General features: G+C 39.1%; 1 long non-coding RNA gene across 1 annotated transcript; it reads right to left on the bottom strand.

The window, feature by feature from the left end:
- Positions 1-3,753: 3,753 nt before the first annotated feature.
- Positions 3,754-11,215, bottom strand: LOC128149213 (uncharacterized). The gene is made up of 3 exons (XR_008237574.1): positions 11,145-11,215; positions 5,625-5,676; positions 3,754-3,862 (listed from the first exon to the last, which is right to left on the bottom strand). It is a non-coding gene; the product is annotated as an uncharacterized LOC128149213 (long non-coding RNA).
- Positions 11,216-18,686: the final 7,471 nt, after the last annotated feature.

Below are 18,686 nucleotides of genomic sequence, written 5' to 3' on the forward strand. Positions count from 1 at the left end.
TACAGACATGGAGGAACAGCTTAACAGGTTTAGGTCTTTGTTTCTTCACTGATGGTGGTGATGATGGTAGACACTGTACCTGCCTTTGCCAAGCAGAGGTCCTGTGGATAGAGAAAACTAAACATTAATAAAAGCAAATTCTGACAGTTATATTTACAGGGGATAATAGTACTTACCTACTCTGGGTGCATGGCGATTCTTGCTTCCTTCTCACCATGTGTGAAGGTAGAGAAGATATACTTGTTTAAATTTCTTTGTGTGAAACTTGCGACATCCATTCTTCATTTCTGAGGACTGGAAAATGTAGTATTTATTTTGTGAAAATTCTTAGGAAATACAATAATGTGTTGATGTAATTTCTGCATGTTTTCATAGGCCTTTAAATTTTCCTTGTTTTAGAACATTGTAATAATTACGATTTGACCTTCACTCCAGCAAGACTTCCTCTGAAAAATATTCAGAAATGCTCAGAACTAGTAGAATTTGTCTCCTTATTTTCGTACTTTAAAGAAGTATTTCTGTCAAAGCTGTTCTTGATTTACGTGAGCGAATGGTGCAAAGTAATGGTTATAAAATAACGCAAGTCCTCACTAAGTGCATAGCTACCTTGTTTCGCTTTGTTTCTCCTTATTCTGTGTATATGGTTTTACAGCATTCTGAATCCTTCTACGGTTTTAAAAGTAGTTTTCTCTAGCTAGTCTTCCCTCCTTTTATTTGATAGAGGGATGGTGTATCTCTCCAGCAGTCCATTCTTTCTGTGGATGATCCCAACCAAGCACAAACGTTGAAAGGCTCTCCTAATCGAAATCCACATTTGCCCTTTGGGGAGGTCCTATGCAGCCTCTCCCAGGCAACAAAGGAAGGATAGCTCATCGGTGAATTTATTCACAATGGAACTTAAAGCATTGCTAATCGTAATAAAACCAGGGGGAAGACCGTAGTGGGTAAGAGCCATGTTAGTCTTTCAACATAGGCAGTACACTTGTTTGGTGCTTATTTGGTTTTTTTGGTATCCAGTAGTGTAAAATGTATCTTTCACTTGAACGACATAGTTCAGAATTCTCATTTTACAGAACAGTACTTCTGAGTTGTGACTCTCCTGTTTCTGTCTCAACTTGTCAGGCTATGTGTTGTACTTCAAGTGTTTAGCTTAGTGAGAGAACAAAAATGAATTTACAGCATCTCTATGTTAATCTGATCTTGACCATCCTCAGAACCTACTGCAGTGTGTTTGCCTGGTGTGTATTTACACTGAGTTAGCCTTGCCCTATGCACTTTTAAATTTCAAATGTAGCATAAATAAACTTCTTTTTACATTGTGAGATTTCAGCTGTTTCCATTTACAGTTTATAATTTCTTCACAGAGAGGTTTCTTTTAGCTTATATTTTATTCAAGCTTGTCTCGACAGTTTTAGGTAAATATTACATTTGCTTATGCATCATTTACAGCTGTTACTTTATGTTTGGGAAGATCAGTTCAAACTATGCGATATGGCATGTGACATTATTCGTGGTTTTTCACTGACTGGATGCTCTAACGTTTATAAGTTACACTTGTTTCCACCTGAGATAAAAATTATTTGTCCTCAACATACATTATTGCCCTGACTATTAATTTTTGGTTACAGATAGGAATTTGCTTTTATTATGTAAATAATACTCTGATAAAGATGGCTGAGCAAAAATAAAATTCACAAGAATGTTTGCAAATATTTATTGCCACTTTTTCCCAGATTTTACCTGCCATATGCTCTGAAATACTACTGAAACAGCCTGCTCTATCTTGGATAGCTTAACATTAGATATGTTGGATGATCAACTTAGTTGATGTGGGATGGTAGTGATAAAGAAAAGGTATTTTGCCTTTTATGTTACAGGTGGGTTTGGGGTTTTTTTAGACTTTGTCTGATGTGGATATTGGTGTCATGTCCCTCCTATGGGGAGTGAGGAGTGACTCAGATTCGCAAATCCCCTCGGTGTGGATTAAAGTGAAATAGCACTCGAGGTCTGTATATAAACATCAACTTTAATGGGAAACTTCTATAGCAACAAATATTGCACAAATGATGGCACTTTCACAACTAGATCTGCCTAAGTTATGCGACTTTATGGGAAATCAAGGTTGGCCTTGCGTTACTTAACGATTTTAGCTATAACTTTAGAGGCTACTTAGAAGGTGGAGGGGGAGAGAGAGACAGACAGAGAGATCACCAGTCCTGGATCCAGCATTGGACCTGCCAATGGGGGTGTTTGGTGCGGAGAGCCTCCCAAGAACTCGTCCGTCCTTCTTTCATACCTAGAGTGTCCACCCCTATAGACGGGGATTTGAGCAGGCGCAGTGTGTGCTCAGGAATGTTCCAGAAATGAGTCGGTGGTCTTGACATGCGCAGTTCTTGTCTCCAGAAATGGGTCGGTGGGTTGTCGGGGAGTTGCTTCTCCCGCCCTGGAGGCATGACTGCTATCTGACCTTTCTTCTTGGCACATGCGTCATGCCTCTTCTCATGGTTGCTTAAGATGGGGAAGGGTGACTTTGGAGAAGTGCGGTCCCCTCCCTGTGGGGCCCTCTCCTCCAGCCACATCTTCCTGTTTATGCAACTCCGGCACTTTTGCAGAGGCCGTTTTCTCCACCAAAGTTTTTTAATGAATGTTTGAGACATTGGCTATAATTTGACAGACCATCACAACTGGTTTCTTAAGAAGCTGACTTCAAGATTGTTGATTCTGCTGGGATGATAAATGGAAATGTATCTTGTATAAGATGAACTAGGTAGAATGAGATTAAAATTTGAAGTGTGTGTAAGACAAGACTTAAAGGTGTGCTAATGTGTTCTGGTTTGGGTTTTGTTATGTTGGGTTTTTTTCCTGATGAGCTTGTACTCACTGGAGAAACCTTGCTAGCATTCAGATTAACTTTAAAACATTCTATAATGGTGACATTGGCTACAGCTTCCCTATGGCCAGCATAATTTAAGCTGGGAAGACTCATGATTTTTGACAGGTGTAGCAAAATCATTGCTGATACAGTCATCTTAATATTTCAGTTATGTGGAGATTAAAGGATAAGATTTCTCAGAAGTTTTTGCTAATAATGATTAAACCAAAATAGTTTTTCATTATCTTTCATGGGATTTAATGGGGATTAGAGGGAATAATCCAAATTTGTTTGGGATATAAAATTAACCATTTCTGCTTGCAGCATTTTAGGAGATTAGAAATTTGAATCAGCTGCTATCCAGTTAAGATTTTCCTAGCTTTTTTAAGATGAATTCTCAGTTTCCAGCTTTAGTTATTTTAAAGATACTGACAAGCGATACTTCGTTTTTAATTTTCTTCTCATCCTGTGGTGGAGGAGCACAGTAAGGTTTTCCAGCATAATCATAGAATCATAGAATGGTTTGGATTGGAAGGGACCTTAAAGATCAGCCATGGGCAGGGATACCTTCCACTAGATCAGGAATAATAATAACAACAATTAGTCTTCTGTACCAGGCCTTAATAAAATAAGAATGCAGCCGAAGTTTATTTGTTTGAGCTGAGATACACAGAAAGCTCAGACAGCTTAGAAAGCAATGAAAAGAGGGGAATATAGATACGTGGATATGTAATATTTCTCTAATGTTGGTAAGGCTCAGGAACAGGTGTAGTTCAGTGGTGGTGTTCCTCTTCTTTGAGCTGTGTTTGTCCTACGCACAATTGCAGCTGAGACTCAAAAGATTTAGAAGTTCTGAAGTTTTAAAAGTTTATCTTGCTGGACAGTTTGCTAAATTCAAAGAATTCAGTTGCTGGTGTAAGAACAACAGCTTGATTAAATAAAGAAACATCTGAGGAGATGACACCACTGGCTTTCCATGAATAGGTTTTGCTAAAAGAAAATTAATGAATATGTTTATTGCATTTATTGCAGCTGAAAAAATCCACATAGAAAATGTCAGTCATAATATGTGCTTTAGTTACAAATGTAATTGAACTATTCATTTTGTTAAGCTGTGACCTGCTTTGTTTTTATGTATCTGCTTTAATGGAAAACTGCATTAATACCCTGCTGTGAAATCATGACTTCCCTGGGGCTAATCAGATCATCTCCCAGCTTAAGAATACTGTGTTAAAAGGAGCTCCTGGCCCATTTCCCTTTTTAAATACTAATAGCCTTCCCGAATGATAGCCAAAATAAGATGCAAATTGGAAGCAAATGGAAGCTTGTACATTTTTGGAAATACAGTCAATTGTTATTGTTTGTTTTGAAGTGCTAATATTTTACTCTTTCCAGAAGAAGCCTTTCTCCATTCCAGCTCTTGTGAAATTCTGCAAGGGCACTGTATAATAAATACAGGACACAGAAAGACAAGCTAAGTTGCCAAACAACTAAATAAGTGGTAGATGGGCAGAGGTATCCTTGAAGTCACTGGAAGCTGAGTGCCTAGGAGTACTGAAAACAAAATTTCTAAGTTTGAAAATATTGGTCACAGTGGGTTTCAATGTATTTCCTTCATATTCAGCATGACACACGTTTGAAAACCTGTCTGTGATTCTGTCTCTGCATGTGAGCATTTCTGCAATATTGCTGCATTTTTCCAAGTTATTCTCACTTGGGCTGTTTGCTTTTTTACAGTAAAAAGAAGCAGTGCAAGAATGTTTGAAATCTTATAGAAGTTTCTAACATAGCATATACTGCTACCATTTGTTTCTGGGTGCTATTTAAGATGATGCAATTGAACATGCTAGAATTATCCTCTGCCAAAAACATTAAACATTTCTGGATTTTGTACTTTTTAAGAGGAATTTTCTGTGGTTAACTGACAGGGTATGTTCAATGAACATTTCTGTTTTCTAGAGCTGGAGCCATTTATAGTACAAGTCCCACCTGCTTTCCATTAGAACTTGAGTTCATAAATTACTTACATGCTTTTGGAAAAAATCTAGTCTATCTTATAAATTCTTTCCTCCCCCTTAATGCACCAGAAGTGGGTTTAATTAGGGCCCTGTGAACATACTGGTTCTTTATCAATCAGATTTTTATTTAGTTTACTCCGTTTCCCATGTGACCTGCTGAAATGATACATTCTAACTGCATGTGAGTTGACCATATGTGAGGCAATAGTGAAATGTCATTGTTGAATATAAATGGAAGATATTTGAAACTGTCCAAGAGCAATGCTTGTGATTAAACGGATGCTCTGAAACATGGAGCGCTGCCACAATAATATGACTGTCTGTTAAAGGACATCCTGGTGTGGTAAAATTTTAATTCACTTAATATTAGAAGAATGAAGATTGGGAAGCAGCCCCAAGCCCATTAATGACGTATCTTCAAAGCATGTCTGGGATAAAGCCCATTAAAGGCCTATCTTCAAAGCATGTCTGGCATAGTTGGATTCAAAATGTGAGAACTTGATCTCAGAATAAAATTCTAATGAATTTTTAAGCAGGAAGAGTGGTTTGGGACAGGAGGTGTGTCATGCAGCTCCCCAGCCAAAAGAAGTCCAAGACTTAAAAGCTGAGTCTTAAGTCAACTAATACAAACTGAGGAATTAGCTCTTATTTATATGAAGTCCATTGATGAATTAACAACATGAAGTTTTAGTGCTTTTTCTGCATGCTGTAGACATGACTGTTAAAATACTTACTGTCTTGAGTCTTTCCTTGCAGTGTGATGGTGAAGTAGATTTGTTCTGTTACCTGCAAAAAAGCAGACAGTTTGAGAGCCCTCACAGAGCCAGACCAGCACACAACCATAACAGTTTTCCTTCTCTCCAGTGCTCAGCACTACTGTTCTGCTCAACATTGAAGAGATGCTGGTGTCTGCAGCTCTCACTGAGCTGGACAGAAGGCAGGGTCGTTCCACTTCTGAAAACCAGAGTGGCTTTCCGTGTCCCATAGTCATGCTTGGTCATTCATCAGAGATCCCACATGCACAGAGTGACTCCCACCTGTCTCTTGATTCTGGGCTTTGGATCTGCTTAATCCCTTCCTACTTGATGTTCATTTGTGCACATTTTCCTCTGTGTGTTTCATTTTGTTCAGGAAACAAGCTGTACTGTTTAAAAAACAAAAAAGCAAGGTTTACATGGGGAAAAGGGTGAGAAAGCATGACTAGTCTGGCAGGTTACAGCCTTCCTCAGTAAAGTGGAGGGAATCCTGGGACCTGCTCTTCTGTTTCACATATTTTAAAATAAATATTTAAACTGTGATTTCTGTATTGCAGCTTCCACCAGATGAAAAGAATACTTTTCAAAACCCCTTTATTTGTTACGAAACAGAGTGAAGTTGCTCATCATAGAGGTGGAACTTCAAGAAACTCAATAAAGCAAAACAATGGCTGATTCGGAAATCTAACTTGAGTGTTTCCGTTCTTTCTTCTTCTAAGGTTATACTTACATATGTTTGAATACCATCCAGTGTTTCAGTACTATCTCACATAGACGATAAGTAACTTTTTCTTCACTTTTGCTATGTGCATAATATGGACCACTTTAACAGTATCGATAAATTGAGATTTTTAATAGATAAAATAACTTCAAATCTCATTCTCTGCAGTACCCACTTAACCATTGGTACTTTTGATGTACTTAGCAAGGAAAACAGCATACTTTTGGAACAGCTTTTGTAGAAATGTAGGCTGCAGCTGGACACTGCCGTGCAGATAAAGCAGCAAATGTGGAATGATGACCTTGTGATGTAGCTACACTAATAACTTTTCAAGGTAATTCACTGCTTAATGTCTCCTACAAAGAAAAAATGTGATGAGGGGCTAGGCCAGTTCATTATAGTAAGGGAAGTTTTCTCAGCTGTGTTGTCCTAGTGATGACTGTAGAAGTAATACCACTATGCAGCAAAGCAGCAGGAGATTTGGGAGAGTTGAGAATGTCAGCTGTGCCTCCTGAGATGAAACAGGTACATCTGAATATAGTTAAACTGCAGTCTTTATAAAAGAGAAAAAGATGGTGTGCTCACAAGGGGGAGAGTTGGGTGGTTTGATGAGCTAGATCAGGGTATTCTGGAAGATCACATCTGTCCAGTTAAATGTGATTTGCTTTGATCTGAGTTTTGGGGGGAGTTTACAGAGACTACATGGGGGGAATATGTCTAGGAAGCTTTGCCTTTAGGTTCTGCCAGTTGAGTAAAACCTTTAAAACAGGAAAATCTAGCAAGGCTGTGTTTCAGCATGGTTTTTTAGCACTTTCAGTTATAGCTCGACCACGTCAGGGCAGGTGGGTGGAAAAGTAAACTGAACTTTAGGGAAACAATATGTCAAGTAGTAATTATACTCAGGATAAGAATGAGTAAGAGTCTGCTAATGAAAAGATGCTTTGCAAGTAGTTTCACTTAACAGACTGACTGGTTTGTCTCAAGTATTTTGTATCAGTGTATTGATGTATTGGCATCTGTCTTTCACCGATCCATACTCTGTAAGTGAATTGTACTCTCCAGATTGCAAATAAAAAGCCAGTCATATTTTCTCACTGCTCTAGGCCCACTTGCCACGCTACTTGTATTATCTGTTGAAGTTTCAAGCACAGTTCCTGGTCTTCTCTCCAGGAGATGAGTGAGTAATTTTTGGAAGATTTAGGATGGAAAACAGGCCCAGTGGAACATGAGGCAAGTTGTATCTATAGGAGAGACGCACATACAGTTGAGAAGCTGTTTAAGATTTTCTGTGTATAAACTTTGAGAGAAAACAAGGTACAGTCTTGTGTTGCTCATGATCAAGTCTGAGGAATATAAAGAAATACTAAACTTCATAATCTATCCACATCTCTGCCATTCCTAATGAGCCCACCCTCCTAAATTAAAGGTGCTATGTATGTAGTTTAAATATATCTTATTATAATAGAATCTTCTCTTTGCTGTGCTTAGGTTTAGCAACTGTAATTTAGATTTCGTATTTCCATCTGAAGTTAATTGTTTATTCTTCATAGTTCAGGAGAAGCTGCCAATGGATGCCTAATCAAAAGAACTGAAGTTAAATTATGCTTCATGTCAGTTAATCTTAAATTTTGTGCCAATGTTCAGAAAAGACCCATCCCATCCCATAAACGAGAACAGCATTATTTCTTTGGGGAAATTATTGTGTATATGAAATAAAATTTTTGGAGTGAAAATTTCTTCTGGCCAAAAGCCACAGTACTTTGCTTTTGCTCTTACTATTTTAAAATTGTGCATTTTTGGCAACGATTTAAATACATCTTCCCAACATAATAATTTTCCATACACATTTTTCCCCAGAATGACAGTTAGGGATTAGGAATAAAAAGTGTTATTTTAGGACACAGTGGGGGAAAGAAAGAAATACTGAATTACACAGAACTGAAGCAAAATACTAGTGCATTACAGTGCACACAGAAAACAAATCCAAAGCGTGATAGCCAGTATTGGCACCCATCAAAGAATTCTGAAGCCCCTTTATAAATGAGGAGGACTGTGTTTGCTCTGATAACAGGCTTCAAGCCACACAGAAAATAAAAAGCTGTCAGGCTTCCACAGCACTCAGGCAAACATCTCTCGAAGAAAACCAAATGCTTCTGTCTTGCTGTGGTACGTGGTATGCTCCAGACAAGCCAAATACAGATTTTTTTCTCCTTCAGAGAACTCCATCAGGAGCTTTACTCATTTTCATATGTAGCTGTATTATGTTTTTCTGCAGTGTTCTGTTTCCACCTGACAAATTGCACTACATAAAGCTGATGACATTGGGTGTAGGATTGCAGAAAGTTGTTCTGCAGATACTTGAATTCTATCAAACTGGGGGAGGTGCCAGGCAATTTGAAACTGTTCTTAGTGCAAGGGATAACTCTTAAAAAAACCAAAAGATAGTGCTGAGGCAGCACTGAAGTTCTGGAATGATTCTTGTGGCTGTGTAATCTCCTAAAGTCACAAGGCTGAGAGAGGAGACAGTGCTAAAGTTTCTGTGGAGCATCTCTACTGGGACAGCTTTTGTCTAAGTGTTCATTCAGCCACAGAAAAGCATTTCTAATTTGTTCAGGCTTTCTGAGATTTTATCTAGCTGCTTTTCTGACTTTTTCTTTCTTTTTCCCCCAGTGCACATTCTAGTGTAAGGAGTATGACCTCGTTGCCCCTTCAGTGCCTCATGTTCTTTTGGGCATTGCAGAGTAACTCTTCCACTCCCAGCTCCTATGGTTTTGTGGTGTTTATTATTTTGTTTGGCATTTATACTGAAGATACCACAGGAGCTTGTTTGTAATTGTCCTGCATATTGCACACAGTTCAAATAAATGGTAACCCCCCTTTTCTCAGTATCTGATGGTCAAACTTGATATTACTGCTATGACTTTCTCACATGAAAGCCAGACAAAAAGACAGAGCAACTTCATTTTTGAGGTGGGTATTCCTGTGGCATTTTGTGGTTGCTGGGAGAAGGACCCAGACTACAATTTTTGGCTGCCATATACCCTATGTTCTCCTTGCCACAGAGGTTAGGATTTAGTTGCAATTATTAATCCTCTGCTTCTCCCACTCTTGTACCAGAGATATTTGGATCAGTGTATTCGTGTCATTAGAAGTAGGTGCCCCAGTTAGCAATCTTAACTGCCCTGCTCAGTTGTTGAGATGAGTTCATGTCCTAATGATTATTCTGCAAATAATACATTGGTTTTAGACAGACTGTGTGACTAAGGAAGCTGGGCAGTACGTAGACTGAATGAAAGCTCTTTTCTTTCTGGTCACTTTAGAGAGCTGTAGTTCATAGTACAAGAAGGAACTGAGTGCCTTGGTAGAAATTGCCAGCTTCTTTGCAGAGATTGGACTGTTCACTGCTTTGAAGGACTGTTGATTTTAAGTCAGTAGCTACTGACAATGTAGAAAACTGTAAAACCTTTACCTGTAGTTGTAAAGTTCACAGAAGATTTTGTATCTGATTGTTTGTGACTGATAGGACTTTCGGATATGCATCAGAGATTGTACCAGAGATGAGTCCTTCCTGTGACGATCATGGCTTTCTCACCTCTCACTTGGACTGCAGTAAGACAAGCTGTGTTACCACCTTTCCTTGCTCAGGTCATGAGGAGTTGGGAGTTTATTGGCAGAGTGAATGGAAGACTTACTCCCACTGGTTTCTGAATGGAAATTAATGCATTTGTCCCATAAAACCTTTTCTTAGAGGCTATCTTTCTCTGTTCCAGCTCTCCCATATACGATCAGTGGAAGCTGTTAAGGTCGAACACTTTGAAATCTGACACAGAATTGTCTGCAGACTTTGATGTTCACCTCAGTTTTGTTCAGAATAGTTTGAATTTGTCAGTGCTTGAGATGCAGTGACTGTTACTAAATGGAGCTGAAGAAGTATTTGTATTTAAAAATGAAAATTTCTTTTTATCTTTTTTTTTTTCCCCCCACCCAAAGCTGGGAGGCTATGTGTATACTCCAGCTGTGTCCTCGTAACTGCACTGTTCCTCCTGTAGTTCTGACAACTCTGGTTAGTGGTTCTCAGCCATTTGACTTGCACTATAATTACTCAGACTTTCATTGCTGGAAGTTCAGCACTTCATCCCATGTCCTGTTATTAATAAAATGGGCAACATAATAGCATGGACCAGAATTCCAGCTGCATGAGTGTGTGACTCTTACTAACCAGGGGTTTATCTTGGTGAGATTATAAAGTCTGAGCCAGACAATTGCAGACCTCATTTCCACAGCTTGGGGTGGGGGTTCTTTCTCTAGCCAGTACTACATTACCATGCATCAGGCTCGTGTGGTTTAGCGACCAGACTATGTTTAGAGTCTTGGTATGCTTGAGTGCTATGTGTCAGTCTTATAAGCCGTATTCTGTTCAGATAGTCCTATTTCACCTATGTGTGACACACCGTGTTTTTAGTTATGCACTCTATCTGTGAGATGATGGCCTTGGGATGTGAATTGACACCTAGATTCAACAAGCCATGTCAGCAGTTCAGCTGGGTCTGTTATAAAAGCCAAATCCCAGTTAGCATGTGCACAGTTACTTGAAGTGTGATTTTTAAAAGAAAAAAAACAACAACCCAGTCTGTTAATTAGTAAGCAGTTCTATCTGGTTGCCAGTTTAGTGTAGTGTTCAGAAAGGGCTGGCTTTGATCTGGTTTCATTTGTGTGCTTTTGTCTGGTGGCGCTGGATACTGTTGTCATCTTCAGAAATAAAGTTCTTCCCTTCTTACCTTTTCTTGATGATTGGTTGTTGTTTCATCTCAACGATCTTGCTGTCATGGTTTAACCCCAGCCAGCAACTAAGCACCACGCAGCCGCTCACTCACTTCCCCCCCCACCCAGTGGGATGGGGGGAGAGAATCGGGAAAAAAAAGTAAAACTCGTGGGTTGAGATGAGAACAGTTTAATAGAACAGAAAAGAAGAAACTAATAATGATGATGATAACACTAATAAAATGACAATAGGAATAATAAAAGGATTGGAATATACAAGTGATGCACAATGCAATTGCTCACCACCTGCTGGCTGATGCCCAGTTAGTCCCCGAGCAGTGGTTCCCCCACCTCCACTCCCCCCAGTTTATATACTAGGCATGATGTCACATGGCATGGAATACCCCTTTGGCCAGTTGGGGTCAGCTGTCCTGGCTGTGTCCCCTCCCAACTTCTTGTGCCCCTCCAGCCTTCTTGCTGGCTGGGCATCAGAAGCTGAAAAATCCTTGACTTTAGACTAAACATTACTTAGCAACAACTGAAAACATCAGTGTGTTATCAACATTCTTCTCATACTGAACTCAAAACCATAGCACTGTACCAGCTACTAGGAAGAAAATTAGCTCTATCCCAGCTGAAACTAGGACCACTTGCCAAAAGAGCTATTCTTCACGTACCTTTTTCATTTCTTTTTCTAGTAAATCTTCCTTGATTTTCATGCTTGAGTCTTTGCAAATGGCCCGCCTCCCCCATTTACTGTATTGTGTTAATGTATTAGCCATTTTGTTAATGCTTACACAAGGAAGATGCTTGCATGTTGCACAAAAACCCCTGGGAATAAACTTCTACCTAAAGTTACACATCGTTAATAGTATTTGTGATTTCTGTGTGTACGTAATAGGTAGCAATACTTTTGTGGCAGGTCAGATGAGGTGATGAATTAAATTTGTCATGCACTTTGGATCAGTGTGCATGCAAAATTAATAATAAATCATTCAGGCAGCTGGTAATATTTTTTGAAGATGTTATGTTCCTTTTTTCCCAATATATGTGGATTTTCCCTCCACATTTTATATTTATTTGAAGCCTCACAGGGGCAGGACCACTTGTATGTTTTGGTCACATATCATCTAATCTTTCAGTCAGGAAACATGGTATTTCTAATGATGTTATTTTAAGGTCTTTGATTTCTTTTTATATTTCTCAGTGATCCTTAGAAATCTGAAAATTCAAATATAACATGGTTGCAATTGTTCATGGAACTCACCTTTACAAGATATACTCATAGCTCTCATGTAGTTGTCAGGATCAGTGTTAAGTATAATCAGCTTTAGTGCAGAACACCCTTCAATTTTCACACCAGCCAGTTAGTGACAAAATGGATTAAGATCAATGCTTTAGTCTTCCATCTATCCTTCTGTAAGTGCCTGGGCTGTTCATTTTACTGGGAATGTTAGCAGATTGGCTCACTGGAAGACCAAGAATTATATATGCCTGATGCAAGTGGTAAGGAGTACACTGCAGAAAAGTTTGCAACTGAGAAGCTTCCCCACTAGTTGCCTCTGATTGTGGACATGGTGATGTTGTTTGGCAAGACAAATGTTCCCACAGCTGTCACCTCAGCTCATTCCAGCACTGAAGGTGAAAGTTAGTGTCTTAAGTTGCATCCTTTCAATCGCTGCTCCTTGCAAGGAATGTTCTGTTTTTTATGGCCTCAGCTTAAAAACCAGCATATTTTATTGTATGCCGCTTCCATTTTCTAGTTGATCCAGGGATTTAGGTTATTGTGGAGAATAAAACCATTTTGAGAAGACAAATCTCAGCATGAACAGCTGTTGCAACAGAATAGAGATAGATGTACACAGATGAAAAGCTCTGTGATACATCTTGGACAGCAGATACCACATGTCTGGATTGCTAAGAGCAAGCTTGTTGGGGAGTTCCTGGGTAGTGGACTGTGCCTTCTAAATAAAATGGCAGTGTAAAGTCAAGATGGCCATCAGCCTATGTGGAAGATTCTGTGGAAAGGATGCGTAAACTCAGGTTCTGTGAGGAAGACCAAGAAAACTTTCAAGAGTTGAAAGAAATCAGAAGAGAATATAACTGAGTCATTCAGTTTTCCAAAATACAGCTGGAACTGTACCATATGCTATGTAACCTGACTCAAGTTCTAATTACTTATTTTGAGTCAAATTCAGGATTAGTGCAAGATGGACATGCATTCATTGTAGTTGACAGACTTGCATTCATTCCCACACAATTGACTTTAATCCAGCCACTCGAATGATTGTAGATGTTTTATGGAGTTGGTAACAGCAAGTCATAAATCTAGATTAAGAACCCTGGGGTTGCTTCTACAAATTCGGTTTATGGCAGTGATGAAATGGCTCTGCCAATGCCTTTGTAAGAGAATTCTTTTAGGGCTAACCTAAACTAGTTACATTGCTTGTTCGTGTTATTTTCTAATTTCACGGGCCGTAGAAAAAGAGTGATTGAGTTGGAGTAGCTCTTAACAAATCTCAGTGGTATCAGTTTAACTGGCTGTGGCTTCTTGCTGTGAAGAAAATCTCAGCCTCTCAGTTTTAATGCAGCTGGCTGGTACTTACGCAGCTGTGTAGGCCACCGTGCTACAACTAATGACCCCTGCTCCAAGGTTGCACTAAGATGTGTTGGAAGAATTGTTCATTGCATCAGCTTTTCTACCTCAGCTATGCGTCTTATGTGTTTTAAGGAAAGACGCGTTTGGTGTCACTGCCATGGAAGAGCTCAACTGGAATTTCAAAAGCCGAAGGACGTGATGACCTGCAGCATAACTGCTATTCCAACAGTTATAGCTTAAGATATAGATTCACTTCTGTGCTTAACCTCTGTTAAGCACATAACTGAAGAAAATGTTTTAGTATATAAGACCTTGAGAAGGCAGTGCTGAAATTTTTACTTTAGAGGTTCTGGCATCATCAGTAAACTGGCAGTTATACCTGGCTACTCCTCTAGGTATAGGGCACGACACTGCTCTTTGGAAATTCTTCTGTTAGTTTTTCAGCTGATAAGATAGCTTCAATCTAAACAGAACAAGTCCGATGAAGCCTTACTCCTTAAAATACATTTATAGGTTATGTTATCTATGATCATAAAATAAATAAATAAAATACACCAAGCAGAACTAAGGGGCAAATCTCACTAGTCAGATAAAAGGAAACAAGTCAGAACTGACTTGAAAAATATGAAAGAAAAAGCAAAACTGAATGAAGTGTCTGACTTCCCCCACAACACATTCTGCAATATATTTGCTAATGCAGAATTGCCCTAATGTTGAGCTAAATGGATTGCTTTTTGTTACTCAGTTGTTCAGACTTGCTATACAATGTGTGAAGAAGGCTAAAATGCAATGTTGAAGCAGAGTTCTCAGTCAGTTTTCACTAGTTACCTAGTTGTGGTTGGTATCTGACAACATAAATATGAATCACAAAATATGATTCTTTTGCACATGTGTCTGAATAAATGCAGGTGTTTGGCAGCAGGAGTATCACAGGCCCCAAACACACAGTCACAACAGAACATCTTTTGTTGAGCAATAAATGAAACCTTATGCCTTCCATTTGCACCAGATAAAACAGCTGCAGCTGGTGTAGAAGTGTTGCTAACCAGGGCGATCATTCAGAAAAAGGAAGCAAATGCTTTGCCCTTTTTCTAGGTGCTTCAAAATGTGTGTAGCCATGAATGGGCAGCTCTGCTTTGTAAGTGCATGCTTAATGCAGAACTTGGAACAGTAAGAGGGCTCAATGCTCCATAAATGAGAGAGAAGTGTTGAGTTTATACAGCACACATACTTTACATTTGTTTGCCCTTATCAGTAGCTGGAATAGTGCTTCAAACACCCAGAGTGTTACAATTCTGAAAGGTTTCTTGCAGCATTTCCCACTGCCAGCATTTTAATCAAGTTTGCATTGAAATATAGGTTCCCTATAGTATTTTTGTGCTTTTAATATTTGAAACCTAAGTCTTTATCAGGTCTTCCATTGCTTCTCTGTTAAAACACTGAAGAAAGCATAGCATGTCCTCTTTGTTCATGTGTCAATATCAAACTGCTTCAGCAGCGCAGTGGCTAGCTAGGTTATTGTCTAGAGCAGTGGTGTCCAAACTTGGTTCTGGGCTGAGCAAAGTTCCTTAAGAATGCCCAGCAGGGTGTGAGTCACGGTCAGCCCCTCTCACATGGCTGGATTTGCTTTTATCACCTGACCATGAACACGCCACGGGGATGTAACTGATGTCGGTCTGTGGACCACACAACAGTACATGTCCTGTCATGACCTGTGAGGGACTTGGGAAATGGTTCAACGTGGAATGAGACCAATGACTGAATGTCATGTTCTGAGCTGCAGTGGGCAGCAAACCACTAATGAGGCAGTACCACCTTAACAGCTGTCCTAATGAACATGTGATGGATGTTTTTAGCAAGGTTTCATCTTCGATGAATGTGTTCACAACTGTAACATGCAAGTATACGTTTCCCTGCCCTGAACTATCACCAAATACAGGTTTTATACCCTTCTAACAAAGCACCAACAACTTTTTATTGTGTCCAGCTGACAGAATTATATTTCAGTGAAACAATATTACATCACAATTTATGTATTTCACTGAGTATATTAAATAACCCAGAAGCTTGCTGCTAATTTAATATTACTATTTCATCCTGCTCTAATTTATATAATTGTCCTTAATATTAGCATTCGATTTGAATCTCATTGACATTATTGTTTGTCAGGAACTAATTCTGATGATCTTCTGATTCATCTGTTCTTTGTGGTTTGGTCTCAGTGAAGACCATCATACTAGGAGTAAAGGTTTGACCCCTGCAGTATACTTACACAATGATGTGCATCAGTGTTACAAACATTTCAGCAAATATGTGGTGCAGACTGCATTCTGTAATGCCGCTGTCTGCATTCATAACCCAGATATTTTCTTAAACCTTATTATATATGAAAATTGAAAAGAAAACTGGTGGATGAAGTATAAAATAGAATCAGCAACAAGTATCTAGATGAAACATTTTTATGTGTTTGTTTTGATAAATATTTCATAAATAAAATGAACAGTGGACTGATGGGTTCTGTGAGTGAACCTTCTCAGAGTTTGTAGTTCTGAAAGTACTCGGTATTGGCATAACCTGGCTCTTGCCAAAGTCAGTGATAAAACTCCTTTTGAATCAGAAGAGGTAGCAGAATGAACCATGACCTGAATGCTTCACAAATCCTACTGGTTGCAGGATTTTGTCTGTCTTAGTCCTCCCACTCCTTCAGTTTAGAAAGTTTTATCACTCCTTTTTAAAAGAGCAATTGTTTGTTTGATAGAACCAGTATTCCTACAAAAGAAGGCCCTGAGGCACAACTGTGGGAAGTTACAGTGACTGACCCTTAAGGAAAAAGACTTTCCTAGATTCTCATTGTTAGAAATCTTCCATCAGGAAGTTTATTTTGTTCATTTAAAGAACCAACCTACTAATAGGTCTTTTGGATGGAATTCAGCCCAAGAGTGATGTTTTCTCACTGAATATGGATCCCTATTCATACTCATTTTAGAATGAAAAGTAGAACCCTGTTTGGATTATTAACTTTTGCTTGGTGAATTGGTGATTAATTTGTACCTCAACATAAGCAATTCTTCCATTATCTTTTTCCTTTTTTCTGATGAAAAGACAGTTATATTAATAAAATGGATATGAACACCACAGTGCTAGTTTTTTTTCTAAAAAAAGGTAATCCATTTATCAGCTAGTATAGGACAGTCACATTTATTCAATTTGTGCAATTTAGTTGACAGTAGTTTTTTTGTTTTTCAAAGGAAAAATGCACTTCAATATATTGGGCTCAGTTTCCATAAAGTCAGAAGCCCAGGGCTGCTCAGATATATGCTGAATTTTCATGTGCTCACCACATTTCCATGCACAAATCAAATTAATTGTGCGCATGTTATTGCTTGGGGCCATGTACTTCTGTTTTAAAAGGAGAGGGCCTTTTATTTTGTTTTATCTTAAAACAGCTTTTCTTAGGAATGCCTACAGATCAGTTTGACTTTCTGCAGCTCATGTTTGCTGTGGGATAGTAGTAGAGACAGTGGGAAAGTCAGGAATTAGACTGTATTTATGCTCTGGGACTGTAACAAAGCCCAAAGGTGCAACAGAGACTTGGTTCCACAAGTCCATAGTGCCTTTATACCCAGACTGAACTTAAGCTGCCAACAAATCTCACAGATCATTTTGGACACTTCTAAGAAAAAACAGGGAGAGAAAACTACAGCAAGGGCAGATGAGATGCATTGAAACAGTGATTGTCTTCCTGTAACCAAGCACATTTTATCTGTGAATGTAACCAAACATTTCTAACATACAGAGTAGTCCCAGGGATTTTCACTCTGGTTGGAGGGCAGTCCATCTCCAAACTAGCATAGGTGTTTGTGGTTTCTTGGCTTTTCTTAAAATACAGGCATAGTCTGTCCTAACTCGTATCTCAGAGTATGGCTAGATAAAGGTAATATAATAGACGGAGTGTTCAAGGTTGAGGTAGTTAATTTTGCAGATGTTGAAGTGGGAGCATAAGAATTGATGCGCTGTTTTGGATTGAGTTCAGTATAGAATATAGCTATGAATGGGTGGACAGTTCCTGGTATTTTTAGTTGGTATTGCAAATTGAATGGTAATGTGTCAGGCATGTAAGAGGAATCTGAAAGAGCTATGTGAGAAAAAAAGAACATGAACTGCAGACATGTCTCAGTGAGACTTACCCGGGAGAAAAGGAAAGCCAAAGAGACATTGATCTATCTGGGCTGAGGGTCACATTATCTTTGGGGGTGTCCTACACTAATTATATGACTGAAGCTAGGCCATTTCTTTGCTCTCAACTTCATTTATAATTGTTATTGCTATTGTAGTTACTGTCATGCAATGTGCTTTGCCAAGATAAACTGCAGCATTCTTGGTAACAGAATTCAGCATGTTTAGACTTCTTTCCACTCCCCCGTCAGGTGAATCATAGCTCGTACTCATACTCAAGGTATCCGCACTTTGGCCTTTTCCTGCTGCCCTTGACCAGCATAGAGATGACTCTGGTGGGACTTGGCTGCTGAATAGCAGGAGTTTGGAGAAGAAAGTGGTTAGTGTAAACCTACATATCCTATTTTTCCTGATACCATATGCTACTGAGAAATAATGATGTAGCCAAACTGACCATAGAGTATGTCAGTATTTAATCACCCTTGTTGTTCACAGTGGAGCAGTGTTTTTCAGTGTTGGCACACAAAGGTGGCTCATGTGTGGGCCATGGAATTCATAATTTAATGCAGGCGCTCCACTGTTGTGCTTTGCCAGTAGGTGAGTGTGGTCTGAGTGCTGCGTCATGGAAAGCAGAGCATATCATCAGTGTGTGTTGCGTTCCTAGTTATGTCCTGAAAGTTGAACTTGGCAGGCAATTTTATGAAATAACTAGAGTAAGGTAGAGGCCTATAGAATGATGCCAACAGGTGGATTGTGTTTCAGCAGGCACCCTTGGAGAGAGACA

The sequence above is a fragment of the Harpia harpyja genome, chromosome 12 (assembly GCF_026419915.1).
Source record: "Harpia harpyja isolate bHarHar1 chromosome 12, bHarHar1 primary haplotype, whole genome shotgun sequence".
In the NCBI taxonomy this organism is placed as follows: Eukaryota; Metazoa; Chordata; class Aves; order Accipitriformes; family Accipitridae; genus Harpia; species Harpia harpyja.